The 21959-nt window shown below is 35.2% G+C and overlaps 1 long non-coding RNA gene across 1 annotated transcript; it reads right to left on the bottom strand.

Moving 5' to 3' along the window:
• Positions 1-295: 295 nt before the first annotated feature.
• On the bottom strand, positions 296-21400 carry LOC118762615. The gene is made up of 3 exons (XR_004998372.1): positions 21211-21400; positions 8792-8798; positions 296-306 (listed from the first exon to the last, which is right to left on the bottom strand). It is a non-coding gene; the product is annotated as an uncharacterized LOC118762615 (long non-coding RNA).
• Between the last annotated feature and the right edge of the window lie 559 nt (positions 21401-21959).

Below are 21959 nucleotides of genomic sequence, written 5' to 3'. Positions count from 1 at the left end.
TACTAATACTGATTTCAGCAACAGTAATACAGTTAACATTAAACTTGACGTTACGTTCTTCGTGCATTAGACTAAGAATCATTCATCACAAATAGAATAGCCGCCTTACATTATTTAACAAAGTAGGAGTTTTAAATAAAATTTATTTTGTCGTTGCACACACTTAAAATTGTATAAGTTTTATGATTTTTAAAATCCCCTTCCAGTATTTAGACATTATCTACATAATGCAATACATCACAAAAATAATCAAACTAGTTGAGTCAATAATAGTTGATAAAGTCAACCAGAAGTACATTTGTTATTCTTGTAAAAGATTCAAAATTCAGTTCTCTTATCGAGCATTAGATCCACAAGTTGTCTTAACAATATCCACATGGGCAGTCTCATTGTATGATCATTGGTCAGAAACGGTCAGAGTCATTTTCATGCTTTTAATTTGACAGGAGTTTCTGCGTCTAGTTGTTGTTGGCTTTCAACTTTATTTACTTCAGAAATTAGACATACTGATTAGTTTTTACTGAAGCCGCCGGCTCCACTGCCAAAATGGAAGTTTGCCATATGTTAACAGGAATAAAGATTAACCAAAACAAATATGTGAGCGTACATCTCGACACTTAGATATACAATTCTATATTGACTACATGATTCTGTCATAAACTTGAGGGTGGTGAATCCCACCAAGGTAAGTATGAAAGTCCTATTTAGAAAGCGTTTACTGCTTCGGTGGTGACTACCACTTGAGATAGGAACCTTCTTATAAGAAAACATCTGACTATTATAATTGTCTGATGAGAGAGAGAGAGAGACAGAGAGACAGAGAGAGACAGAGAAGAAGAAGAAGAAGAAGAAGAAGAAGAAGAAGAAGAAGAAGAAGAAGAAGAAGAAGAGGGAGAAGAGGGAGAAGAGAAAGAGTTACAAGAGAGGATGAGAACGATGAAGGGAAAAAGACAGAATACATTATTTACAATATGGGCATATGGCGTAGTGGTTAAGAGCGCGGGCTACTGACCCCAAGATTCTGAGTTCAATTCCAGGCAATGACCTGAATAATAATAATAATAATAATAATAATAATAATAATATAATAATAATAATAATAAAATAATAATAAATGCCCTGATGCAGTACCAGGCAGTGGCTCTCATGGCTTCTGATCTTAACTGACTGGAAGTGTTATCATGTACATTGTTTTGTATTGGTATAAAAGATGGGCTACAGCAAATATTCTGCTCAATACCACAGATTTGCTTGTCAGTTGTTTGACCTTAACCAGTTGAGCATGTCCCTTAGTGGCTGACGATATGTGCATCTCTGATCACGAGCAGAAGTAGTGGGGAGCATCATGGCCATGTGTTGAGAGGGATTCTTTGGAGTTTGAATGGTTCACCTCTGGAAACATAGGTGTTTCGTTCAACATCCTAAAGCAATCCTTATTCAGGGACCGTTTGAGCAGGATGGGCTACTCAACCTGAAGAAAATTCTAACTGGGCCCCACCTGCAAGGTCATGTGTTTGTTATCTTGATATGAGATCACCATGTCGCGCACATATGGTTGTGATGCATGTGCCTGGTGTACCTTTATCAGACGGGTAGTCATGATGGGTATATTGGGCTTCGTATATTTTACCCCAGTGTCACTTTGATGGCATGAACTGCTCTCTCACTCAATAATAATAATAATAATAATAATAATAATATAATAATAATAATAATAATAATAATAATAATAATAATAATAAACTGTTCCCAGAAGAGCAGAAAGGATGCCGCAAAGGCTCATATGGCTGTAAAGATCAACTAATGATTAATAAAGCCATAACTGAAGACACCCACAGAAAGAAGAAAGGCCTCAGTATGGCCTGGATTGACTACAAAAGGCGTTTGAGCATCCCCCACACATGGATCCTCGAAACACTAGCCATTAACAAAGTAGCACCAACAATCATAAAATTCATAGAGCACTCTATGAATAAATGGCAAACAGTCCTACACCTCCAAACAAAAGAGGGACTCATGAAAACCAAAAACATCCCCATTAGAAGAGGAATATTCCAGGGAGACACGCTCTCTCCACTCCTTTTCTCTGCTTGGCACTGTCACCTCTATCTGATATGCTAAATAGAACTGGATGCGGATATAAATGTTACGGCAAAACGATCAGCCACCTTTTATATATGGATGACCTAAAACTATACGCTGCAAATGACAAACAGCTGGAAACACTATCAAAGACAGTTCATGGATTTACCAAAGAAATAGATATGAAATTTGGATTAGAAAAATGCACCAAGTAACCCTGAAAAGAGGAAAACTAGTTAAGAGTAACAACATCACACTAGATAAAACCAATGAAATAAAAGAATTAGACCAAAGCCAAACTTACAAATACTTAGGAATCCATGAACTAGATAAGACACAACACACAAAAATGAAAGAGAAAATAAAAAAGAATATTATAGACGAGTTAGATCAATACTAAACACAGAGCTCAATGCTAAAACAAGATAATAGGTATCAACACTTTAGCTGTCCCAGTTATAGTTACAGCTACAATATCCTTAACTGGACACGAAATGAACTGACCAAAATAGATAGGAAAACAAGAAAAATAATGACAGGATCTAGGATGCATCACCCAAAATCTGACATAGAAAGACTATATATACAACGTATAGAAGGTGGTAGAGGCCTTATACAGCTGGAAACTACTATAAAATAACCATCATAGGACTGCAAAAAATATCTACTTCAGAAGGAAGGAAAACTGATCCAGATAGCGGCAAAACACGAGCAAAACAAAAACTGTTCTCAGTATTTAAGGCTGACAAATACAAACAAGAAATCATACCACCTAATAAACATGAAGAAGAAGAAGAAGATGAAGAAACAACAAAAGCTATAAAACAAATGAAATCCAAACTAAAAATAGAACAGCAACGAACCATGATAAAACGATGGCAAGAAAAGCCCCTTCATGGTAAATACTGGACTAAACTAACGCAAAAGAAATAGACAAAGAAAAATCCCAGCAATGGTTGAAGCTCAGGACTCAAAGCAGAAACAGAGGGATTTTTAATTGCAGCACAAGACCAAAGCCTCCCCACCAGAAATTACCAAAAACATGTAATGAAAAGAATATTACAAGTAACTGCAGAATATGTGGAGATGGACAAGAAACAATAAATCATATTATCTCTAGCTGCCCAGTCTTGGCTAAGAAGGAATATATTCACAGACATGACAGAGTTGGAACCTACATACATTGGAAGCTATGCCAACATTATGGAATAACAACGGAAAAAAGATGGTATAGGCACACACCAGAAATGGTCACAGAAAACGAGAAAGCAACCATACTCTGGGATATGCCGATACACACAGATAGAGAAATTAAGGCCAACAGACCAGATATAGTTGTCAGAGATCACGAAGAAAAAAAATGCTTTCTAATTGATGTATCAATACCGGCTGATGACAACGTTACTCTAAAAGAAATGGAGAAACTCTCAAAATACAAAGACCTGGAAATAGAGGTAACTAGAATGTGGAATCTGAAAACAGAAACAATTCCTATCATAGTAGGTGCATTAGACATGATAAAAAAATATTCAGACAAATACATAACAAAAACACCAGGACTTACAAACACATATAACATACAGAAAATTGCACTACTAGGCACTGCACACATCCTACGCAGAACACTTTCCATACAATAACCATCAGAGCATCACAACAAATCACAGCACATACCCAAGGCACACAGAGCTGTGCTCGGTAGTGAAGTGAAAGCACGCTATAAAAATAAAACTACTGAATAATAATAATAATAATAATAATAATATAATAATAAGAAGAAGAAGAAGAAGAAGAAGAAGAAGAAGAAGAAGAAGAAGAAGAAGAAGAAGAAGAAGAAGAAGAATAATAATAATAATAATAATAATAAGAAGAAGAAGAAGAAGAACAACAACAACAACAACAACATCGAAAAATACCTTAGGAATGAGAATCCAGGTTTGAAATCTCCCCAAGACACCTGATGAAGGCTGGAGGATATATCAGCCGAAACGTTGTGTTAATAACAAACAAGATGAGGACAAATATCCGTCAATTGTAAATAATGTAAATAATGTACATAATTCCTCATCTCTTAAATATAGAACTGAAAAGACAGAATGTTGACACCTGGAATACTTCACCACCAAAACATTGAAACATACTTATTGTGTACTATTTACTCATACACTCTATCTAGATTTAGAGGAATACAAAGAGAAAGATATGCAGGGATAATCGTCTCTGGGGCACATGGTTCACTTTCAGCAATTTTGCTCGAGAAGTTAAATGGACACCAACTTTATTAACATCACCTAGTTATTCTTCTCTTCCAATCTAGTGGAGATTGAAAAGGTCATGAGTTTTCCTGCTCATCGCCTCTTCCATTTACTCTTTTACTCTTTTACTTGTTTCAGACATTTGACTGCGGCCTAGTACTTATTCTATCTTATAAGCCTAGTACTTATTCTATCGGTCTCTTTTGCCGAACCGGTAAATTACAGGGACGTAAACACACCAGCATCGGTTGTCAAGCAATGTTGTGGGGAGGGGGAAAACACAGACACACAACCATATATATACACACACACACATATATATATGTATACGTATATACGATGGGCGTCTTTCAGTTACCGTCTCCCAAATCCCCTCACAAGGCTTTGGTCGGCCCGAGGATATAGTAGAAGACACTTGCCCAAGGTGCCAGGCATTGGGACTGAACCCAGAACCATGTGGTTGGTAAGCAAGCTACTTCCCACACAACCACTCCTGCATAGAAAATCAATTTGTCTAGTATTAGTAAATAGATAAATAAAGTGCATATTTACACCAATTTTGGAAGGCACGAAACACACATTAAGCGATTTATTTGAGTTGATAAAAAATTCAACAAATGATTCGGCAAAGCTTCGTTTCAGGCTGAAATAGGTAGATAAAAAAATAGAAATGCTATTTTAAGAACACAAGTTGCAGACTTAATGACAGATAGTGTTGCTACATCCTTTGTAAGTATATTAAGTTTGAGTAACAAAAAACTATGTTCCGCCAAAACAGCTCAAGGTAAAAAGATTTCAAGCATTGCATAATTCTGCAAGTGGCTTAGCAGATTAGAAAGCAAACTGAACAGAATATTTTGTTCCAAACATACTTTTACGAAGCAAAAATTTTAATAAAAACAAATATTAATTTGCTGAATTTAACAAGCAAAAAACAGCTGCTACTTAATTGGTTGGCTTGTTACTATAGAAACAGCTAGATTAATTGTGCTGATACTTAACAAAATTACCGGAATTTTCATTCTAGTTAAGTTGAATTGTGCTATCGAAAACCAAATCTGTACTCTAGTGTCTTGTTTGTTCAGCAAGTCTGAGTCTTTATAATGTGCTTTCAAAACAGAACATTTTATAACAGTAAATATATTTCACAAATATTATATTTTAACATAGTCACAACGTAATAAACGTATCTTGAAACAGAAATGAGACATTCTTTTGCATGAATGTCAATTCACTGAATATTTGACTTTTTTTTTTTTTTGAAGAATTAAATTGCTACCACTTTCATGACAAAATATATTTGGTTGTATCGAAAATTTTAGAAAGAAATCAGTAATCGGATATATGATAAGCCCATGGGAACATCCTTCTCTTAGATATTGTACTAAATATCTGCTAATAAAAATAATATCTCTCTAAATATCTCTTAAACAATTTGTATATTATCCATAGGTCGTTCCTAGTTTAGCAGTCTTACAGTCAATGGCGCTCTAACCATAAGCAAACTGTTTTTACTTTCCAGACACTGTCTTAAAACTTTACTGTGTGATATGAAGGAAAGGGAGGTGTGACTTATCTAGAAATATTTCTAAAAGATTTTAGAAATAATTATTACCTAGAAATCTGGACTGGAAAGTTGGAAACGATAGACTGTCAGATTTTAATGACATTTCATCGTGTGTTGGTACAACGCATAACGTTATATTACTCATTTATCTTTAGCACGTATTTCACGTACATTTTTGTCGTTATCACATGCAGTTGTTGTACACGTACACGCGGGGCACAATGTCTTGAAAATAATCATTAAATGAATAAATAGAAGTTAAAATTACCTTGCACTTTTGGCATTTCTCATCTGAGAGGTTGCAGACTTCAAGACAGGCTTTTAATAGAATTACAGATTTCAGAAAAAACTTAGGGGCTAGTGTTATTCTAGCGAGCGCACACACACACACACACATATACATGCACGCACGCACGCACGCACACACACACACGAACACACACACACACACTCACATATACACACATTCACATACACACATGCATTCACAAACACACACATTTGTTACTAATCATGCATATCAGGTCAGGACCAATTTCATCACAGAATAATAGAAATCTGCTACATGTAACTGTGCAATCCAGAATTACTTGCAAATCATCGAGTGGTCGGCGACTGTACTGACTCCCTCCTGGACTTACTAGACAGGAGGATGTGCGAGCAACCAGCAGATTAGAAAGCAGTCTTTCAAACGCAGGTGGCTGCCTTGAAAGCCAACAGCATCCATAACCCGGAGAAGAAACTGGCCATCAAGATTACCAAGCCCAATGAAACACTTGAATAAAAGTTACACAAATATCTAATTCGATTATGGATCGATACAGAAAGCTGAAGACTGAGGTGGAGTGAATGACTGGTAAAAAGTTTAATTGTAATGAAAATGACTTAACTAACAAGGAATTCACTAAACTAATATATCTGATTTGCATAAACAGCGCTCCGCAGACAGTTAAATCAACTAAATACTAATGTGCAAAGGAACTTACATAGAATATTCTCTATCGTACATGTACGTTGTGCAAAATGCACTGCTTAGGATTTAATTAATTAATTAATTAATTAATTGACTATGTGCCAGCTGAGCGCTATTTACGCAAATTGGAATTTTGTTTTTAATGAAGCACTTCATGGGAGTGTTTTTCTCTCTCTCTCACTCTTTCTCTCTCTATGTATATTTGTGTGTGCGTGTTTATATATGTATGCATGTATGCATGTATGTATGTATGTATGTATGTATGTATGTATGTATGTATGTATGTATGTACAATCCCTCTTTGGTAGAAGGATGGTGCGTGATCACTGAATTGTCGGAAATAGGACCAACAACCAGTCTAACCATTAGCCATTTTCTTGTTCTTTTTCTACAGAGACATTTATTTATATATTCCTAGTGTATTCGACTGTACACAACAGTGACAGCGAAAACTTGTACAACATACTTAGTGTTTACGTTACCATACATTTACAGTGTATAGTCTCATCCTTCTCAGTTCGGTAATGAACTTACATCTATGTCGAATTTAATTCTCAAATTTTTATCTAGTATTCTGTGTAGATAAATAAAGTATATTGGGAAGGTTTCTACTTTGTCATTGCAGTGAGAATTTTTTTTTTCTAAATACAGAAATAAAACCTAAGATTTTAGGTGCTAGAGATAACCTTTTTTTGTGCCAATAATTTTCTCATGTGAAAGACGTGAGGTGACTGAAATTTCTCATTATTTCATAATATTTGGCCATAATCCTAGTCATCTTACAGGACATATAACTATATATTTGTTTGAAAGGGATTATCTGATCTAAATGCTTTTCCCTGTTAGCGCAGTGTGTCTCGTCAAATAAGCTTCGACTGGGAATCGAACTTGGTTCATGAATACATTGCGGTAAAATATTACTTCAACATATCAGTACAAGCTTTTCCTTTCTAAATTAAGTTGATAAGGATACTCTAAATGGTCAGTAGGTCTGCAGGAAATAGCAACCAAATTTCCATCGAAGGGCATTATGTCCTTTTAAATAAGGATATGATACATTATGCAATGTAGTTTTACGTATCGCTAAAAGATGGGATGATCTCAACGGAAATGACTTTGATAATAGGTCTGGCCATTCGTCGGTTACAACGATGAGGAGACCAGTTGATTTAATCAACGGAACAACCTGCTCGTGAAATTAACGTGCAACTGGCTGAGCACGCAACAGACACGTGTACCCTCAACGTAGTTCTTAGGGTGATTCAGCGTGACACAGAATGTGACAAGGTTGGTCCTTTGAAATACAGGTACAACTCACTTTTGCCAGCAGAGGGGCCTGAAGCAACGTGGAATAAAGGTCTACTGTATCAGAGTTGAACTGGAGCTGAAGAACATTCAAGTAACAGAATTAATATTCGTTCATTTTACGCACTGAAGCAATAGACGTATTTGATACACACTTAATAATGATAAGCATTTTTCGATAGATGATCAGCCTTGTCAAAAATAAAAGGTTAAAAAGGAAATTGTGTTCATGACTTTTCCCTGGAAATTAAGAGAGTAAATTTTATTGTTCGTTTCTGTTTCTACATTGCAACTGCCTTCATGTATCTTATTGTTTAAACAGAAGCATTTTCATGAAATTGTATTAAGCTCAGTTTCAAATATCTTATGTACTTCATCCTACATTTTCTAGTTCATCCTATACATTGCAATAATAATGAGTCAGCAGAAGTAACATTACTAAATCTGCATCTGAAAACCTACATAGGCCTTACATTGCTATGTTTGCATGCAGCCGTTTTCGATAAAGTGGAGAGTTCATTTTTTGAATAAACTGGCGTCAAAGCTGCTATTCCCTGGTAACACACAACGAATAACACATGAACATTGATGAAAACAATATCAACAAACTAATTCTCTCTTAAGTAATAATACAGATATTTCTCATGGACACCTTCACAACAAAACGTTCTATAAATTCCTAAGACACAGCTGTTTACTGCGAGAAGAATGCAAACAAAAATAGAAATGTTGGCTGCTTTTGACGGTTTGCGAAATAATAGCTGTCTGTGCCAAGTGAAATAAAAAACATAAGTGATTGCGCATGAAATAGATTGACAAAAAACATATATTCTGTATATTGAAATAGATAAGAGATTGTTACACATATCACAAAAACAATAGAAAATAAACTACACACACACACATATACACATACATAAATATATACACAGATACGATAATATATTTATGTGTGTTTGTCTGTAAGAGTATATATCGAATAGTTTGTGTTATTTAGCCACAAGGCAGCTTTGAAGAAACAGACCAATGATAAACAGACACTCCATCATAGCCATCGTATCTTTTTACTTTTTGTATATCCAGGACTACATCATACAATGAAATATTCTTTTTTGTTAAAGACGATATGTATAATCTAAGAGAAATTAATTAGGTAGGTATATCGAACGAATCGAACGCCCGCTTGGAGGCTGCTCTTGTTCCTGGTGAAACTGTTGCGAGCTGTTGGAGCCAATCAAGCCACAAAATTTGACTGTGAAATCGGGGACATCATGTCATTGCTAATTACAGCAATATTTCGAAGGGTCGTTTCCAAGGGACTTCTCATTTTGGAGGCATAACTTTAGTTATCATCGCACATACATGCTCAGACTATGGAGTAGCACACGACCGGGTACTTGAAAGACAGTGGTCGAAGCTGTATCGAAACAAAGTCAATGGAATCTTCGGTGGAAGTTCAAATCGTCCCAGAGCGTTGGAACCGAGTTTAAGTGGATGAAAGACCACTCGAATTGTCTGGTATCTATTTCCTTGAAATTTTCTTTGAGCATAGTGAGCGTTAGTTGACGAAAGACATGCAATTCCGAAGGATGGCTCCAAAGAAGTAGTGCTTACCTACCTTTCGAAAAGTAGCATGATGAAATGTTACAAGTTCAAGAGATACTTTATACTCTGTCGACGTTGGCAACATTCTCAAATTTGTTATTAAAATACACACGCTTAGTATCTATCTATCTATCTATCTATCTATCTATCTATCTATCTATCTATCTATCTATCTATCTATCTATCTATCTATCTATCTATCAATGTATGTATGTATGTATCTTTCTATCTATCTATCTATCTATCTATCTACCTGTCTGTCTGTCTATTCCTTTATTTGTCCGTCCATCCATCCATCCATCCATCCATCCATCCATCCATCCTTTCAAAACCCACCCACCTACAGCTTCCTACCTAACTACCTAACTACCAAACTATCTACCTAACTATCTACCTACCTACCTACCTACACACATACATACATACATACATACATACATACATACATACATACATACATACATACATACATACATACATACATACATACATTCATACATACATACATACATACATATACATACATAAATACATACATACATACATACATACATACATACATACATACATACATACATACATACATACATACATACATACATACATACATACATACATACATACATACCTATCTATCTATGGCTGGCTGGCTCTCGTCGGTTACGACGACGAGTGCTCCAGCTGATTCGATCAACGGAACAGTCTGCTCGTGAAATGAACATGAAAGTACCTGCGCACACAACAGACACGCGTAGTCTTTAACATAATTTTCAGGGAGAACTACGTTGCTTTTAACGCAGTTCTCAGGGAGATTTAACTGAAAGTGAGAAGGCTGCACCTTTGAATTACAAGCACAAATCATTTTTGTCAGCTGAATGATTTGGAGTAACGAGAAATAAGCGTCTTGCTGAAGGACACAGCGTGCCACGGAAATCGAACTCGCGACCTTAGGATCGTAAGCCGAATATCCTAATCCCTAAGCCACGTGTCTTCACATATATGAATGAATGATTGTATGTATTAGCATGTATGTGTATACGTATGTATATGAGCGTTTGTGTGAGTGTGTGTGTGTGTGCCTGCATGTGTGTGTGTCTGCATGTGTGTGTGTCTGCATGTGTGTGTGTCTGCATGTGTGTGTGTGTGTGTATCGTCATGTGTGTGTGTGTGTGTGTGTGTGTGTGTGTGTCTGCATGTGTGTATGTGTGAGGGCGAGTGGACTGAAAAAAGATAAACCTGACATTAGTTTTGCCTAGGACGTCTTTTCAAGCAGAACGCTAAAAATTCAGGGAGAAATGAAAGCAGATAGATTCCCCTAATACAAAATGAAAGATAAAAATTTTTTTGGTGACTAGAGGTGTTCGGTGAGCGGTAGAAACAGCAGATAATCATAGAGGAGCATTTGTGCGTACGTGATGCAGACATCAAATTCCGAGAGTTGTTGGAATGTAGAGTGTTGCCTGGAGGTTACAGTCAAAGAATGCGATATTTATTTCTCAATGAGGAACAGGATGTAAAGTTGTCATTGTTATTCGGACTTAGAATTTTGAGGTGAAGCTGGAATGCTATTTAAACGTTAATTTGACTATCAGACATTCATAAGTTGCATTAACCTTCACAAGATTTTGTGAAGGTTAGCTGAAACTTTTTAAGCAATCCTTTTATGAGTCACAGAACTGTCAGCGAAAATTATATAATTATATAATATTTATATAATATTTGTATAGAAAATATAGCAATGAAACTTCTTCCAAAACGTTAGGTTCTAAAAATTTATTCTTAGCTTTAGTTTTCATTTACAGATTTCCATTTCGGTCTTAAAATACCAAATATATCTGACGTAAACTTGACGTAATGCATAATTATAACGACCCATACATTTTGAAGAGCAAATAAAATATTTAGACAATTCAGTAGCGATGCTTAATGAGGCTATCAATCATAAGTGTTAGATAAAATAAAAAGGTAGTCGCTAACAATCAACTACGTTTTTTAATCATGTGGCGTGGGTGTGGGGAAGCAGTGAGGTCAGCTATATGGATATATAGAACTACAAACACACAAATAAGATACGGAAGTATCAGATACACACATACGCGCACAAACATACACAGACACGCTCGGACGCACACACAAACCTCATGTATATTTATATTAGTTAACGTTCCAACAAATGATTCATACAAAGCACATGCGTGTCTGTGTATGCACATATGAAAAGTTTCATATGTGAATATCCGAATTTATAAATAAATCGTATATTCATATATATTTTATATATATATATATATATATATATATATATATTATATATATATATATACAGGGGTTGGACAAAATAATGGAAACACCTTAAAATTTCAAACAAATTTATTTTAATATGGAGTAGGACCAACTTTGGCACTAATTACAGCAATAAGGTATCGACTCGTACAAAGTTTGAATTGTTTCCAAAGGAATTTTTTGTCCATTCAGCTAAAACAGTCTCCAGTTCTTGTAGTGATGCTGGAAGAGGATATCGACTCCTTACTTGTTTTCCTAAAATGTACTATAAATGTTCGATAATATTGAGATCTGGGGACTGTGGTGGTCAGATAAGATGTTAAACGCGTCAAATGCTTCTTTTGGCTGTCTCCACACATATACTAGACTGGTGGTCGGAAATAAGGTAAAGGATGACTCATCCGAGAAAATAACATTTTCCCACTGCTCTAGGGACCAATTCTGAAGGTTTTTACTCCACTCTAAATACTTTGCAAAGTTTGTTTTTGAAAGTAACGGTTTTCTGATTGCAGCCCTCCCATGAAATCCTGCTTTGTGCAGCTCCCGGTGAACAGTTTTTGTAGAAACTGGGTTCTCAAGGTGGTCATTAAGGCTCTGCAGTAATTTTGGGAGCTGTACATTTGTGATCCTTTCTAACAATTTGCGTAAGAGTTCGACGGTTCCTATCTGAATGTTTTGGTTTTCTTCCGGACTTTTGTTTCGACGAGGAGGTTTTTCTCTCTTTTTCAAAGGCTGTCGTTACTCTCGAGACAGTACTTCTTGATACACCAAACATTTCAGCTGTTTTCGTTACGCTAGCCCCTGCCATGCGAGCAACAACAATTTGATTTCTTTGAAAGTCCGATAGATCTCTCATTTTAATGAATTTTAATTAACTTTTTCTGATGATATCTAAAAAGTAACAGTAATTTTAGCAGAACATATTAAGCAACAGTAATAATAAATTAAAAAACATAAAAATGAACAAGATTTCGACGGTTTTATAGATATTTTCATTATTTTGTCCAGCCCTGTATATATATATATATATATATATGCAGGGCTGGACAAAATAATGGAAATATCTATAAAACCGTCGAAATCTTGTTCATTTTTATGTTTTTTAATTTATTATTACTGTTGCTTAATATGTTCTGCTAAATTACTGTTACTTTATATATATATATATATATATATATATATATATATATATATATATCTATATATATATATATATATTATATATATATATATATGTGTGTGTGTGTGTGTGTGTGTGTGTGCGTGTGTGTGTGTGTGCGTGCGTGCGTGTGCGTATGTGTGTGTGTGCATGTGTGTGTATATATACATACGTGTGTGCGTGTATATATATATATATATATACATACATACATTATGCATGTATGTATGAATGTATGTATGTGTGTATGTACGTATGTATGTTGAGATTAACGTTCAGAAATTAATGAGAATATTTTCACTCTGAAGAATTTGACAGACAGTTGGAAATGATTTCATTTCTTCGCCAGCCATCTCTTTTTATGAAGACTGTTTAGCTAGCATTTTTTTTTCTTTACTTGCCTTCTCTTTATATAGATAGTTTACGTCATTCCTTCCAGATGCCACATATGCTGTTTTGTTTTAATCCCAGCAAGATAATTTTAGCAGCATTTTCATTGAAAAAAAATAAACCCCCTATTTAATTTGTCCTTCCATACTAACGGGCATAAGACCTGGCTGAGTTGTAAGAACGTCGGTTAAGCTATTTGGCAAGATTTATTCCAGCTCTCTACACACTGAGTTCTAATCATACCGCGGTCAATATTACCGTTTATTCTCACAGGTTCGACAAATAAAATGACAGTCGACGTCGTTGAATTGGCGGAAGGTATAGAACGTCTCATGAGATTCCTTTTGGTACTTTCTGTTCTGAATTGAAATTTCACAAAAGTATTAGCATCACACCAACGACACAAATTTTGGTTACGAAAGCTGCGATAGTTAGAGGAGCATTTCTTGCAAGGAGAACTTGTTAAAAATAGCAGTCAACTCTCCTTCGTTGCACAGAGTTGAAAAACGAGAACTCATTGGATAAAATAGTTCTAGATACATCCGACGGCAGAGAACACCTATGGAATCGTCACAAATGGAATACATTTGGTAAAATATCTACTCATTCAGGAACGACTTGGTCTAACATCATCATCATCATATATATATATATATATATAGATAGATAGATAGATAGATAGATAGATAGATAGATAGATAGATAGATAGATAGATAGATAGATAGATAGATAGATAGATAGATAGATAGATAGATAGATAGATAGATAGATAGATAGATAGATAGATAGATTAAATAGTTCTTCAGATCTGTTACTACCCGCTTACCGAGGCTTTACAAAAATAAAAGGGAGAGTGACAGAAAAAAGAAAAATGTTCCATGTATTTGAAAACTATGGAAATATTTTTTTAAAAATTCATTTAATTTTTCCACAATTGAAAAAGTGGCAAAGACTGGAACCGGTACTGACATGTTGTTCATGGTAAAATTATTTTAGCATTTTCTACCTTGTCCTATTTTCCTTCTATATATATATATATATATATATATATATATATATGCATATATATAATACACGCACGCACACCGCGCACGGATGCGCACACACACACATATATATACACGCACACATTTATATATATATATATATATATATATATATATATATATATATATATATATATATATATATACATATTTAGACAATCATACCTGTTGAAAACTGGACTTTTCTCATAATATTGAACAAAATAATAGAAAAACGTAAAAAGGCGAACTTTATATATGACGATTATATGCGGTTATTTCACACAATTTTAAGAATAACTATGAATTATTTACTAATAAGGAGACATAATACTGTAAGTAGAGTAAGATTTTATTATAATATTCGTTTCGACTGACACACTGAGTCACTTGACTACTTATTTAATCAGTTTGTAGAATAAGTAACCGGGTGAAATTTAAAGTGTCAGCTAAAACGGATTTTTGAAGAATTTAAATATCAAACTTTTTCCAAAATTTCAGTTTCTGAATTTCTAGATTTGATCTTATTTATAAGTATGTAATTCTAGCTTATAAGACAAGTGGATGACATCATTATGCCTATTCCCTGACGTGGGTTTGTAGACAAGATACGGCATATGGCATATACAGCAACGTAGACGATCATAGATTTTGAATACGAACACCATGACACTGGTTCTCCATATTTGTCAGTCACTCTGTCAATCTGTCTGTCTCGCTTTCTCTTTTTTGTTTTTCTCTCTCCCTCCCCCTCTCTCTTCCTCCCTCTCTTTGCTGCTTTTTCAATTACTGAGGATGGATTCGTTAGCACACATTTCCACAAGGTAGCTGCCCACAGGGGTTTGTTTATGCATTATGGATCAACCCAACCAACCAGTGCCAAGACTGCCTGCATAGCGGATGTGATCGCCCATATGAAGAAAAGATGCAGTGAAGCAGGGAATAGAATTGACAGAGGACCTGTGATATATAAAAAAAACTTACATTCATTATGCAGATATCACAAACGTCATTCTTAAAAAAATTGTAAACGACATTACATTAGAAATGTAAGTTTTCAAACTAAAATCCAACAACTCAAAGTACTTTAATATAAACATACCCACATATGTATGCATAGATAGATAGATAGATAGATAGATAGATAGATAGATAGATAGATAGATAGATAGATAGATAGATAGATAGATAGATAGATAGATAGATAGATAGATAGATAGATAGATAGATAGATAGACAGATGCATGTATGTGTGTGCGTGTGTATGCACACCCAATTTGACGCTCTCTTGAGCATTGTCATCGAAATATTCCTAAATATAGTCAACAATTCCTGGTTTTCAAATAGTATAGATAACAAAACAGGTAACATATCAGCACAGCTAAACCTTCTTTATATCCTAAACAATCCCCAAGCCATCTAAAACACCTCTTCTTCAGACATCCCCTTTCCTTCACACATCTAGCTACCATAACCATGTAACAAGCAATTCCCTTAAATTCCTATCAGTTATAATCACAACACACACATACACACACACTTCAATGAGGGAAGCAAAACACTTTTACAAACTCAAAAGAAAAAAAATAACTTAATAGACTGAATTCCATCTAAGAAAATATAATCAATGTTTTAAGAATTTAACAACATCGCAACCATCTAAATAGAACAACTGACAAAATAATTGTAAAGACATCTAAAACAATATGTCATAAAGCAATATAAAAAATTACAACCCACTTATACACCAGAAATAGAAACCTCATAAAAACTAGAGATGAAATCAAACATAATTTACCAAGATCACACATAAGCACAATGTAACCCAAGAACAAATGGCTAAACAAGGAAATAATTAAAAAAAGCACATATGTAGAAAGAAACAATAGAAAAAAAGAAACGGTACAGAATTGAATCCGATAGAAAACATAAAACAAAGCACTGAAATGCTATTTCGAGTAAATTAGCAGACCATTAACAATAACAACGGTCACACCACACCATGTTACAATAACAATCTCAAATAATATATCCACTTTGCAATATTCAACAAGCGCTCCGATCAAATATGTCTGGAAGATAGGCTACCAAGAAGCAATCATGGAAAACAAAACAAAAATATTCACCTTTCACTTGCGCCAAGATATTCATTTCCGCCTTCTATTAGTCACCCACAATGGAAAAAAGAATTTTTAACATTCAATAGCTTTAGACTAGACAAAATATAAAATAGACATTTATGAATACCCAGGCTCGAAGGAATCACTACGCTTACAAATATCTACAATTGTTCCTACTGACACTGTAAAATTCCCGTAACCAAGATACATGGCGAAATTACGACACGATTCTAAAGCCCAGTAACTACCCGAGTCAAATAACACAATGCAGACCCATCTCCCTTCTATACATACCCTTGAGAAATCTTGCACGGATAACCCTTTGAACCACTTACATGCACACACTGCTCTCAAAATACAACATAAATTCAGACCTGGCATTAAACAACCTCATTCTTTAAAAAATGTAGCATAAAAAAACACGTTGGTTTTGGCAGCAACATCCTTCAATACATACCATTTTAATTATCATCAACATTGACAAAGCTCCACTTCTTATTATCAACTCGGAGTGAAAAAAAAACGTTCAACACTACCTTAAGAAATGACACAAAATAATAGCTAACCCGTTAAGTCGCCAAGCCTACCTTGTGTATGAGAACATCAATCCCAGAATTTGGAAGATTCGTTCTCTCACTTTTTCATCTTACACCTACACAAACTTTCCATGTATCTACGAAGCATGCACTACGTAGATGAACTCGCACTTATAGCCTCTCAACATTCTCTGAATACTACTAGACAACTACATTAAAACTATTAAATCATCCAACTAGAAAAAACGAGCTCCGCAACAAGAGGCGTAAATAGACCCGACCAAACCCATCCTTTTTACCATAAATACCATTAGACTCCTTGGTCAGGGCTAGCCCTGGACATTCCTAAAGCAGCCGTAGTAAAGGCATCAACAACAGTAACAGCAGCAGTATCAGCAACAGCAGCAACAGCAGCAACGACAACAGCTACAACAATACCAACAGTAACAACAATAATTACAGTAGCAACTGCCACAGTAAGACAGCACTACCAACAATAGCAATAACAACAACAATAACAACGCTTTCAAAATTCGTGGTATTTTGATGATAGAATTGTTGCTATAATCCGTCAGGCGATTCGTTGAGAAGGCTTGGATATAAATCAAGGGAATTCTGAGGTTTCTTGAAGGAACGCTTAAATGGGAATCGTACGCCCTCCTAGATTGCAATATTTTGCGCGCACCCATCAATTGCCCCATAAACCACATGGTTGTGTGATGTGCTTCTGGACTTACGGCATGTACTGCAGAGAATTGATTAATGCGGTAGGTTTTATGAATTGGCAGCGCCATCCGCAACCTACACTTCTAGATAAAGAAACAGTGTGTCTGCTATAAAGTATCTCGAGAAATATCTTGCCAGACTACTGAAGATTTTCATCGCGTGAAACTGTTCTGTTATAGTGGGATCTATATGGAAAACAGGTTCTCAAATTGTGTAGATTAATATTCCTAATCTTGGTATCCCAGTAGCTTAGATTCTATTTATCAGTTGGGGAAATTATATAAAAATGAAAATCAGGTGGCAGACAACTTAGACCAAAGAGATCTGTCATATGGTGCTTGAAATACCTGTGTACGCTATGCCATAATAGATAAGCATGAGTGTCTAGAGGGTCTGGTTGCAAAAGTTTAGCATACAAGAAAAAGAGACAAGAAGCATGAAAGATAGAGTTGAATTCTAACATATGTCCTCGCGTGCGCGCACACACACACAGATGCATATGCACAGATAATCATGCTTACATCTACATTCACATACATATCTGTACACGGACATATATATATAAAACATTCACCCCCATACATACAAACAAATATACATACATACATACATACATACATACATACATACATACATACATACATACATACATACATACATACATACATACATACATACATACATACATACACGAGGGGGTCCTGAAAAATCTTTGATTTGGGTATAATACAGGAGGATCAGTTGATTATGATTTTATTCAACATATTCCCCTCTCAGATTCACACATTGATTGATGTAGTCCTTCAGTTTTTCTAAGCCCTGTAAAAGAATTCGGAAGGTTGGGCCTTCAAAGAGGCCTTTTGAGATACCCTTATATCCAGAGACTTTTCAGCACCCACACGTACATACATACAATGTTTAATATTTCAAGTGAGTTAAAGTAAAGATTTTGCTGGGGCAATTATGGCTTAGGGAAAATGTAATGGGTTCTGTTATTCTAAACATGTTGTATTCGACTTGTGACGAATTGTTTCTGACGAGGGCTCTATATTTTTTATTACATCAATAGGGCACTTAGAACTCTTCTTAGTTCCCTTGAGACTGATGGAAGGATGGCCTCAGTGAGTGCAACAGAATTGCCATAAGTCCGCTGAATGTAACTAAGGGACAAATTGTTGGATTAAACCGAGTGACGGATTAAGTCTATCAATTAAGAATACGAACGGTCTCTCTGACAGGTTTCGTGCAATTTCTGTTTACTATTAGGCGCAGGCATGGCTGCGCGATAAGAAGCCTGCTTCCCAACCACATGGTCCAGTCTTAGACCCACTGCTTGTTATCTCGGTCAAGTGTCCTCAACAATAGCCCCGGTTACCAAAACTTTGTGAGTGGATTTGGTAGAAGGAAACTGAAAGAAGCCCATCATATATATATTTGTGTGTTTGCGTGTATATGTGTTTGTGTGTGTGTATGTGTATGTTGTGTTTGCGTATATGTAATTATGTATGTTTGTTCCTTTGTGCTTATTACCTACCACAACTTCACAACCAGTGTTGGTGTGTTTACATCCTCGTGGCTTAGCAGTTCTGCAAAAGGGACGATAGAATTAGTACCGGGCTTTAAAAAATAATAGGTTCTGGGTCGAGATGTTCGACTAAAATCCCTTCATCACAGTACTCCAACATGGCCACAGTCCAATGACTAAAGCAATTAAAAGATATAAGAAGATACGTTTCATTCACAATTGATGGACGCAAGGCAACAGTTAAAGATACTTTCCAAGTTGGCTTGAAGCTGAAACCAGGATACGAAAGGGAACTGTTTCTCTATATATATTAAATTACTGTATTAAAAATGTATGTTAGAAATATTTTCATGTAATAAGGCGGCGAACTGGCAGAATCGTTAGCACATCGGGCAAAATGTTTAGCGGCATTTCATCCACCTTTATGTTTGAGTTCAAATTCCGCCGAGGTCATCTTTAGATCCTTTCGGGGTCGATAAAATAAGTATCAGTTGAGCACTGGGGTCAACTGTAATCAACATACACCTACTTCCGAAATTGCTGACCTTGTACCAAAATTTGAAATTAATATTTCCATGTGATAAAAATAGTTTATAAGAAACGCAGGTTCAAACGTAACTACTATAAATGACTTCCTGATTTTGTTTTTCTCAAAATTTGCTTTTGAACAAAGGATAGATAACGACAGAACTGAATCCTCCGAGATCAGGAATAGTTAAGTGAAAGACATGTAAGTCACGTTACTCTAGGAGAGATAGGGTAAACACATATGGGTAGTTTATTTCCGCATGACAGCTGTAAAGGAAAATAGACGAGGCGTCTCAAAAGAAAGGGCGGTAATCGAGTACATCATTGATGTGATCGTCATTGTTTATATAAGATGGACAGCTGGTTTGACGGTGGTTGGGCTTTAGCTTTTTCTGCAGTAATTATCATAATAGGGATAAAATAAACAGATATAAAAAAGGGTCCGTGATTTTAAAACCCTACATTAGTTTTTGTAAGTTGACACTGTGATGTTGCCAACAATATTTGAAGTTGTACCTTCAGCTTGTTTTCTAGATTCTCTCGTGAACAAAATCTGGAGTACTTCAAAAGCATCATATTAGATTAATTAACTGGAAGTTTCTCTTTTAACTTTTAATTGACAAATAAGAAAATATATATTTGAGTCAAAAATCCAAAGATGTGTTAGTTTCGTGGCATATATCAGCAGCCTTTTCATGTTAAATTGAAAAAAGAAAGACAAAATTCTCCAAACTATGCAAGCAGGAGAGCTGCGAAAACTAAAAGTAGTATAAGTATCTGAATGAAATGAATGTATTTTAACGATATGATTTTAACGGAAGAAAATATTCATGACAATGTTATAAACAGTTATTTTAAATAATGTGAAAATATAATAAAATATCTTCAATCCCCTAAATTGTTTAATAGAATGCCTCAAAGATAGAAGAAAAGAAGAGGTGTGGCTTATCAAAAGGTATAAAAACACAAATAGAAACTGATTCATTACATAAGAACAAGATGAATGCTTAAAGGACCCAATCTAAGATATTGCTTTAACAACTCAACCGATAAATCGCCCTCACAACTGAATAAAAGTATTACTCGTTTTTGTGTCTGTGTTTGTCCCACCACCACCATTGCTTGACAACTGATGTTGGGGCGGTTGCATCCCTATAATTTAGCTGTTCAACAGAAGAGACTAATAGAACAAGCACTAGGCTTACAGGGAATATGTCCAGGGGACAATTTCTTCGACTAAAGAGTGGTGATCCAGCATGGCCACCATCAAATGACTGAAACAAGAAAAAGAATTTAAAAATACCAGAAAAACTTTCCGTACCACTAAACCAAGAAGGTTCTTTGAATATGTACGACGTATTTTAAGGTTAAATAGGGACCTTCATAAATAGCCAGAACAGCGTATAATAGGAAAATACTCCGAAAGTAACATAACCCTGAAATGGGAATATATAATACCGTGAAAGGTGTTTCCTTCAATTTTTTCCCCTTTGCATTTTTGGAGAAGTTTGCACATAAGCCATAAATAAATGCTGTTACTGGAGTTCAAATTCAATTTCTATTAGATGCTGTAAATAATCAATAAAACCTTAAACATGAACTTGTAAACTATGTTGACACGAACGAATTGAAATATTTAAACATTTAACTAAATCATCATTAAATTAATTTTCATTTCAATGCAATGTTGAAATCTGCTTCAATGTTTTATAACCACAACCGTCAGTGACCCGTTGAGTCACAGGTAGTCTAGTATTATATATATATTATATATATATATATATATATATATATATACATATACATACATACACACACACGAATACATATATGAGAGAGATGAAGAGAGAGTGAGAGAGAGAGAAAACATGCGGACACA

Source organism: Octopus sinensis, linkage group LG1 (genome assembly GCF_006345805.1).
Source record: "Octopus sinensis linkage group LG1, ASM634580v1, whole genome shotgun sequence".
NCBI classification, from domain to species: Eukaryota; Metazoa; Mollusca; class Cephalopoda; order Octopoda; family Octopodidae; genus Octopus; species Octopus sinensis.
Note: the sequence above shows the minus strand (reverse complement) of the source record. Positions and strands in the feature narration are given on the sequence as shown.